At 34.9% G+C, this 8,767-nt stretch overlaps 1 protein-coding gene across 1 annotated transcript in view; it reads right to left on the reverse strand.

The window, feature by feature from the left end:
* Positions 1–8,767, reverse strand: part of angptl3 (angiopoietin like 3) — a 157,820-nt gene that overhangs the window by 112,234 nt on the left and 36,819 nt on the right. The gene's annotated exons all lie outside the window — the stretch shown is intronic.

Here is an 8,767-nt window from a genome sequence, read left to right on the forward strand (position 1 = left end):
CTGACTTCTTTTATAACGCTGGTAGACATACTCCATCCCTACCTGAGACAGATCTTTCTAGAAAGACTCTCACTTTAAATCTGACAGTGTGTGCGTTGATTGATTACGACAGCACTATCTTTTATTAGCCTGTGGTTCTTATTAAAATTCTATCTTACTGAAAAGCATGAATTTCACTAGATTAATACCACAGATTTATTATTTTAGCATACATAGATCTCTGTAATTAAAGAGGGTACAGTATTTTGACAGTGCTGTTGAATTGGTTGGTTCTTTCCATATGGGTCAGCTTTAAGTATTGCTTCTTTGTGTTTTGTACAGTATATGTGGCCAGTAAAAAGGGTCACCCGTAGTATTAAAACCTCTTTAACAGCATTTGTTTGAGTATTGTAAGAGCTACAATTAGTTAAATTACAGTATCATAAAGGGAATGTGTTTCAAAATCCAGAGACATGAAATCCACTAAGTGTTTAGAGTAATATGTAGGTAAACTAAAAACATATGTAATTTGTCATTTTCCAAATTTTAATACACACATTCTCAAACTTTTGGACATCCCACGCATTTTGAACAATCATTTTCCAGATATTTTCAGCTGCAGAATAACTCTTCTACAAAAAAAATAAAATATACTAGCCAACATAGTATAATAGGATACCTTTCAATTTGAAATATTTTGCATTCACATACTGTAGTACACAAATTCTGCAGTACTGTAGTACACAAGTGAAATTTACATTCACTTACTGTAGTCACACTGCTTTTTTTTATTCTAACTTCTAACTTTTATATTATATAATGTTTTGTATCTTGTGAACATCTATGGGCCCTTTCAATGTGATAGATGCTATAAAGGTTGTAAAAATGCAAATATGAAATAATTGTGAATAGGATCCAGTACAATAATAATTTTCATAATAAGAGAAGAATGAACAGTTTTGAACCCCAGCTCATTTTTCTAAGCAAGCACCGTTTACATGTGTTTAGGCACCTTCGAGGTCCTCAAGTGACAGCACTGTTGATGCTGTCTTTTCCAATTTGACAGGCTGGATAGAAACTGCAGGACTTAGCTGTTCAATGCCTGTGACTTTAACACTATTGCTTTGGTCCTGGAATCAATTCCCTCTGTTTACAGACCATTTCACAGCCCTTTACCTGTAACATCACTTGTGTCAGTCCCATAAATACTTTCAGATATATAATGGTTGAATTAGCATAATGGTTAAAGCACTAAGCTTGAAGCACAAAGGAAATGTCAACATGTTCTCTTCACTAAAGCAATTAGAAGCCATTATGCTGCTTCACTGGAAATATCATCAAGGTTAAAGACAATCCCAACACCCCTCTAACCTTTTTATTCTAAGTCTAATAAATGAGCCATAGAAATTGAAATGTTAGTAAACAGTACCACTTCCAAGCTTTTTCTGTATCATGTTTAATCAGCCTACTTACTCAGCACTGCAGATATTTTGTTTTCCAAATGACTTAACTAGAGAGTGTTTAAAAAGCAGGAAAGTAGTCAAGCTGCAGCTTCCAGGAGGATTTAGATCTTGGTTTTGGTAAAGGTAAGGCACTTGGTCTGTGCAGGTAATGACACGAGACTCAAGAAAAAATAATTATTCACAAAAGATGATTTGTTTATCTGGACAATAATGCTTAATGTGGTTATGGCAATCGGAATTTACACCCTCTATACTCTAATATGGAGTAAATAAGTAAAGCACTACAAAACATAATCTCAATTTCTTAAAGCTTTTAATATATTTTAAGGTCAAAGGTACAGTAGACCTTAAAGGAGAATAATGAAATTGTTGAAGTCAGAAACTATATGAACAAAAGTGCAGCCAAAAGAAAAGTATTAACAAACATCAATATTGTTAATAGTGTAAATAGCAGTTGTCATTCCACTGATCAATGATTTCTAAAGTTGTGACATGATATTCACAGTGGATAAGACAGGTAACAAAAGAAGATCAAATGTATACAAGGGTATAAAGAATCATCTGTTTCAGCAAACATGACAGCAAACATTTTTAGAAGGACAGATAGTGAACACAGCATATACTGTATTGGGGAGACTATGGAAATATATATGTAATAAAGCTCACTCCCCATAATTTCTATCCCTTTATTTAATTCTGTTGATGCATGTTTTTGCACATCTGATGTTGTTTTTGCACATTACCTGTTGTTGTTTTTGCACACTGCCTGTTGTCTCTGTCTTTCTTTTGTTATACAATTGTATTGTTGTTGTTTTTTTTTCTTTGTACTACTTATCGTCTGAGAGATAGCTAAATAGCATTTCATTATACCATATACCTGTATATGAGTATAATGACAATAAACTTGAACTTGAACTTGATATAATAAAGCATAGTGTATGCGTACATATATTCATAAAAGCAGAAAAGACAAACTAGTTCTAGAATTGTAAAGACCTGGAACCTATAGCCAAGGACCTGCAGAATGGATTATGAAAATACAAAAGATGAATGCTTTAGAAAATATGACAAGAACATCAACAAAACATGAGAGGATATAGGCCACTATGCAAAGCGTCCTCTAAGCAGGACACATAACACTAAGTTCATACAATATGCCACCACATACTGGCTGATGGTAAGTTATTTGACAACATCTTAAAGTTTGAGAAGTATGAATTATTTCCAGAGTAGATAAGAACATTCACTTGGAAAATAAAAGCAGAGCCCTCCATTGAAAATGTCTATTGTAAAGCACAAAGGTGGTACCTACTGTACAGTATGTGCTATAGGTGTGCTTTAGTTTTCAGAAACTGGAAACCTTATCAGGAGGAAACTTCAATGTATAAAAGTATCATGGTAAAATACTCCTTTCCCTTGTAGGCTTTGCACCTTGTTTTACTTAAAAATATTATTTGAACCATACCATGTTGTCTTGTTTATAGAATGATATATTCTACAGTAATTTTAATGTGACAATTTGATCACAAGCTTTATTCACTTAGTATTTAGGACAGTTAATGCATTGGGATGAATATTTCATTCTTTATTTCATGGTGGCACCCTGATTCTTCTTTTCTGTAGGTTCTACCCATTGAAGAATATAATTTGTATTACGCTGTGGCCTTTAAGGTGTTATAAACCTAATCACATGACCTTTCCCACAGCACAATGTCCCCTTGGGTATTGCATTAGTCTTCTTAAAGAAGTCATGCAAAACATGTATCATGTGTAACATCTAAATTACTCTCACGTTAAATGTCAGAAAACGAGAAAAGCATGAATTGAAATAAATTAAAACAGATAAATATATTGCGCAACATAGCATGCTGATAAATCAGATGACTACTTAAAACATGAAAATTGCAATTTACTAGACATGTTTATCGCTTGCACATCAAGAGCAAGGGGTTCATTTTAACTGCAGTTATGTAAACTGTTGGCTACAAAATGCATAAAATAATTCAAAAATATTTGTGAAATCATCAGGCAACCAAACTAGGTTGATAGCACGTACAGTGAGTACAGAAAAAAAAATATGCAATACTTTTTTAAAACATCATATGTCAACTAAAGACATACTGTAAGCATATCATATGCCGATCAGGACATCAAGGCCAGAGTCAAGTGAGCATTTTCTTAGGGCTTGAAATTCAGAATATGTTTTGATCAGACAGTCTAACAAAATACAATATGTATGCCGAGCATCAAAAGAACCTTATCACTTACAAACTGCAACAAATTCAAGTTATCAAGAAAATCAATATCTCTGTAACAAGTGTACTGACATTTTATTGAATAACTGTAACAAAGGTAAATTCAGTATAATTCAATGAGGACAATAGTAGGGCATTCTACCTGGCCAAAGTTGCACGTTCTTGATTTTCACAAGGCTTGACATTCAACATGTTAAAGTCACAATGTTGGATCACCCTCAGTCATGAATGATCAATTAATCAAAATAAAATTAATATACTTAATATGATTAATATACACATGCAAAGAGTTTCTTTCAGTCCTCGCTGGATTTCAATACTGTCCAAAAGCTGTTAGATATTTTAATCGTTCTGCACTTTTCCCTCTTCTTTCCTTCTTCTTTGCTGAAACAATTTAGGAGTGATTTTCTGATGAAATTGTAGCCATTTGGTTATAAGTGAACAGTTAATCCCGATAGATCTTTTTATAGAACAAACCATGCTATGGATGTGTTAGAGAGGAGCAAAAGATTACCAACACCTGACAAAAAATCAGTTTGATTGGTAATCTGATGGATTTGCTACTACAGCGCTTCATCAATTGCTCATTTTCCTTGAGTTGGTTTTTGAAGATTCTGATAAATGCGAATCAAAGATATATAAGTAACAAGCTTAGTTTCTTCTCACCTGAACTAAGCAGCATTAATAATGATTAAGATTGTTTTAACAGGAGAAAACACTTTGAGTAAATGCTTCTTCATAACATACAAACGTTGTAATTCTTGATTGTGACTAAGGATTTCTAAGACTGGGTGACAATGTGGCAGAAGGGTTGTAGCAGTACTGGGGCCTTGTGTGAGTTGGTAAGTTCTCCCCATGTTTTCATGTTTGCATAGGCTTCCCCTAGGTACTCCAATTTCCTCCCACAGTCCAAAGACATACTGGTTGGTTAATTGGCTTCTGTAAAAATTCGCCCCTGGTGTTTATGTAGATTTTTGTCTGTGTGCCCTGTGATGGACCAGTGTCCCATCTAAGGTGTATCTTGCCTTGTTAGTGTAGCTTGCCATCTGGCTCCCTGTGATCCTGTGCTGGATAAAGCAGAGATGTTTTTTTCTAAAAGAGTTAATTAAAAAAATAGCCAGCAGCCATATCAACCTGCAACTCACAACTGGCAACCCACTGAAGCAGGTGTGAGCCTGGTCAGTACCTGGATGGGAGACCTCCTGGGAAAAACTAAGGTGTTAGTAGGGCCCGCAGGTGGTTCTCACCCTGCGGCCCATGTGGGTCCTAATGCCCCCAGTATAGTGACAGGGACACTATACTGTAAGAAAAGTGCCATCCTTCGGAACGAGACGTAAAACTAAGATCCTTACTCTCTGTGGTCATAAAAAATCCCAGGGCGTTTCTCGAAAAGATTAGGGGTGTTACCCAGGTGTCCTGGCCAAATTCCTATTGGCCAATCATGCCCTCCTAATAAACCCCATCTATGAATTGGCTTCATTATTCTGTTGTCCTTCCCATTTATAGCTGATGTGTGGTGAACGTTCTGGCACATTATGGCTGCCGTCGAATCATACAGCTGAGGCTACACATTGGTGGTGGTGTTATATTATTATAAATATTATATAATATATTATTATTATTATTATTATAAATAATTGTGTTTAGAAGCTCGTTAAACATTTAAAGTGTCATTTCCAACCTGCAACATAATTTTACAGAAATGTACTTTAAAAACCCAAACTACCTACATATCTGGATAAAAAAATAAAAGTTATTAGATACAAGCAAGACATGACCTGGCCTATATACATGTCAACAACTACGACTTGTATAAAGTAGAAAAATTAACTGTTGTGGTTTATATCAATAGGACTGCTGTAGTATATACTGTACAGTGTCTTTTCATTGTGTAAGCTGCACTCCAATGAATACTGGAAGGACTTTGTTTTAGATTCCTATTCTGTATAAGCTGAGCAACTGCCAGTGTGAACCACAACCTTGAGGACTAGCATTTCAAGCTCATTCTCTTGTGAGTCAGATATCAGCATGTGCAGCCCAACACAGCATGAGATGATAAGTCACTGAGCCACACTGTATTGTTTAGGGTCAACACAGAGAAAGAGTGGAAGAGAATGATTGCATCCACCATCATATAATCAACATGCCGCTACTTTCAAATGGCTCTGGAAATGTGGAAACCATCTATGCTGTTGTTGTTTTTGATTAGACTTTTGGGACACTAATTTTTAAATGAGCAATTTAGCAAGGATATTTTGAGGATGGCAAAGCCACACAGGCAGCTATGTAGCAGCTCTAATGTTATTTTAAACAGTTCTTTCACTAAGAATGACAAGAAATAGAATATACAGATATGAAATAAATAAGCATGAGATATCATATCATGAAGATTCAAGAAAGTGTGAAGTTTCATCTAAGTAACTATAGAGGACCCTTAAGAGTTGATGAATGATAATATATAGGAATGTCTCCATAATAATGTACAGCATGAGTGTTTATAAATATAAAGAGCTTATACATACAGATGATGATGATGATGCACATACATATGGTTTTTCATATATAATTATATTATATTTGAAAAGAGAGAAGCCTAAAACTGTAGCTGTGTATAAACTTTCAGAAAATTATCTTCTTGCCTTGTGAAATACTTGTGAATGACTTTGTCAAAGGGATGTCTGTTAAGAGACTTCTCTGAACGCAATATACTTAAAAAGCCAGATTAATAAATCTGTCTCAATGGGAATTTAAATAACTTTTACAGTTTCATCTGTGCCTATTTGTTTCTCTGAAGATTTATAACCCTGGGTCCAGATATGCATGTTTTTATCTGTTCTGTCTTTAGATTAAAACTGGATCATCCTGTGGAAGGGTCTGTCTGACTGCCATAATCCACAATTGGAGATGATCTTGTCTTTTAAAAAATTGCTACAACACAATATCTGTGCCAAATGAGAATACTTCTCTCCATGCATGTTATTTTCAGCCAGAGAACACTCTACATATGGCTAAACTGGTCTAATCACTTGGTATCAAGTGCTGATATACTCACATAGCCCCCATTATCAGCCAGGTGCAATCTGTGCGTGCTTAACAGGGAATTAAACATTTTCATGCTGCTCCCGGCACTTTAACTGATTGATGCTAAAAGTTTAGAAAATAAAACCTAACCAGCTATTGCAAAGCTCTTTTAAACCCAGCCTTCCCCTTTGAGAGCAGGCTGTTCTATTGAAACTGGCAGCTTACATTTTAGGTTTCAACTGGCTCTGTCATCTTACGAGGAATGTGTGTCTGCCACTTCACACAAGAGCTGGAGCTGAAAGACACATGTACTTTGAATCAGGGAATCAATAGAACACTTAATGAACAATTAGGAGAACAGCTGTAGGACTGTCAGAGACCCATCTGCACATAGCTCAAAGAGAGGAGTCGGTGTGGACAGGGCCCACAGCACAAAGTCTATTGCTCCAGGACATAGCCCAGAACAAAACTGACTATTCATTCCCATTTTACACGATACTGACACCATTCCCCCACTGCAAAATATAAATTGGCTAGAAAAATATGGAAATTGCTAAAGACATCCATCAGCTTCTGTCATGTGAACTGATCAATAAATTTGACAAATTGTGGCATTTAATTAAACAACAAAACAAGCATGGGTTTATTTGAACAGACGCTTCCATCATTTTCCCCTCCATAAAACAAATGACAAATCAGCACTTTCTAAAAGAGTCCTGTTTTCAGAAGTTCATTGAAAGTCAATTTTTTGTATTACATGTATTGTGTTTCATTATTCTAGCGGGATATTATGGTACTTAACTATGAATTGTAAAAAGTAAATCAGCCCTTCGCTTTCGTTTACCATGTGAAATAAATTTCATCAGATAAAAATATGCTTAGGAACGAACACTGTGATCTCTCATACTATAGATTTTATTTTCACAACCTTTTGAGTCATGTACATGTAAACTCCTGTTCTACAGTAGGAACAAATTATAGGCAACTAAGCATAAGTTTGTGTCCTGTATAATATCTTGAAATTAATAGATATAAAACTGTCTGTAAATGTAAATATCTGTGTTTTATTTAAGAAAATTAGACCGTACAGAATTTATTTCTGGTTTTGTGTACTAATATGTTCTTTATTTAAAAAAAACAACAAAATAAGATGTTGCAATAAATTTTTGAGATTTTAAATATTATTAACTTCCTCACATACTGTAGTGTGCAGTGGTAAAGGAATTAAAGTTTCCTTTTGAAATATGAATTACACATTAAATATGTTTTTTGTTGTTGTCAATTACTACTTGTTAAGGCTGTGTGCTTGGGTACAGTGATATAATATAATAATCTGGAAGATTAAGAATACTGCCCATCTGATGAGTGAGTACATCTTAATATTACTACACAATTCTGATCAGTATTGCAGTGGATCCTTAGGTTGTGTCTCTCAAAAAGAGACTCTTTCTGTACATAACATTTGTTAGGGTTCACTCTACAATGGCAGACACTGGTAGGGACAAATGACATTTCATTACTTCTCCTCTCCTTGCCTGACATTTCCTTTTTGACCTCCCAGCCACAGTGCTTACAGTTTTTTTCTTATCAGACGTTTAATATTTGCCTTGGACAATGGTCGACTCATTGCAAAAGTATTTTAAAAAAGAAATGATTATCGCACTTATAATTTTTTATCATTCTAATTTCCCCTAGCATTAAAAAGGTTAGATTGTAACATCAGGTTGACTCTTTAATACAGGTACTGATTAAGTTGATTCACTATGGCAATTACTGTTGAATCCCCTTTAATTACTGAGGGTTTTATTGCGGCTTCATTATAAAGCCTACAATAATGGATTGTGGCCCTAAGGAAAAGTGTTGCAGTAAGTTTTACATAGAAAATGTAGCTTAGAAAGATGTAGCAGAATACTAAATGGCTAAAAAGAGCACCATATTGGATTTGCAAACCTCAAACGTCAATGTGTAGTAAGACGAAGGTAAAGAGAAAGCCAGATTTTCTGTACAGCTGTTCCAGTGCGTTCTGAATGATACTCCACGCCAAATCTT

This window comes from Lepisosteus platostomus, chromosome 11 (assembly GCF_059453375.1).
Source record: "Lepisosteus platostomus isolate fLepPlt1 chromosome 11, fLepPlt1.hap1, whole genome shotgun sequence".
In the NCBI taxonomy this organism is placed as follows: Eukaryota; Metazoa; Chordata; class Actinopteri; order Semionotiformes; family Lepisosteidae; genus Lepisosteus; species Lepisosteus platostomus.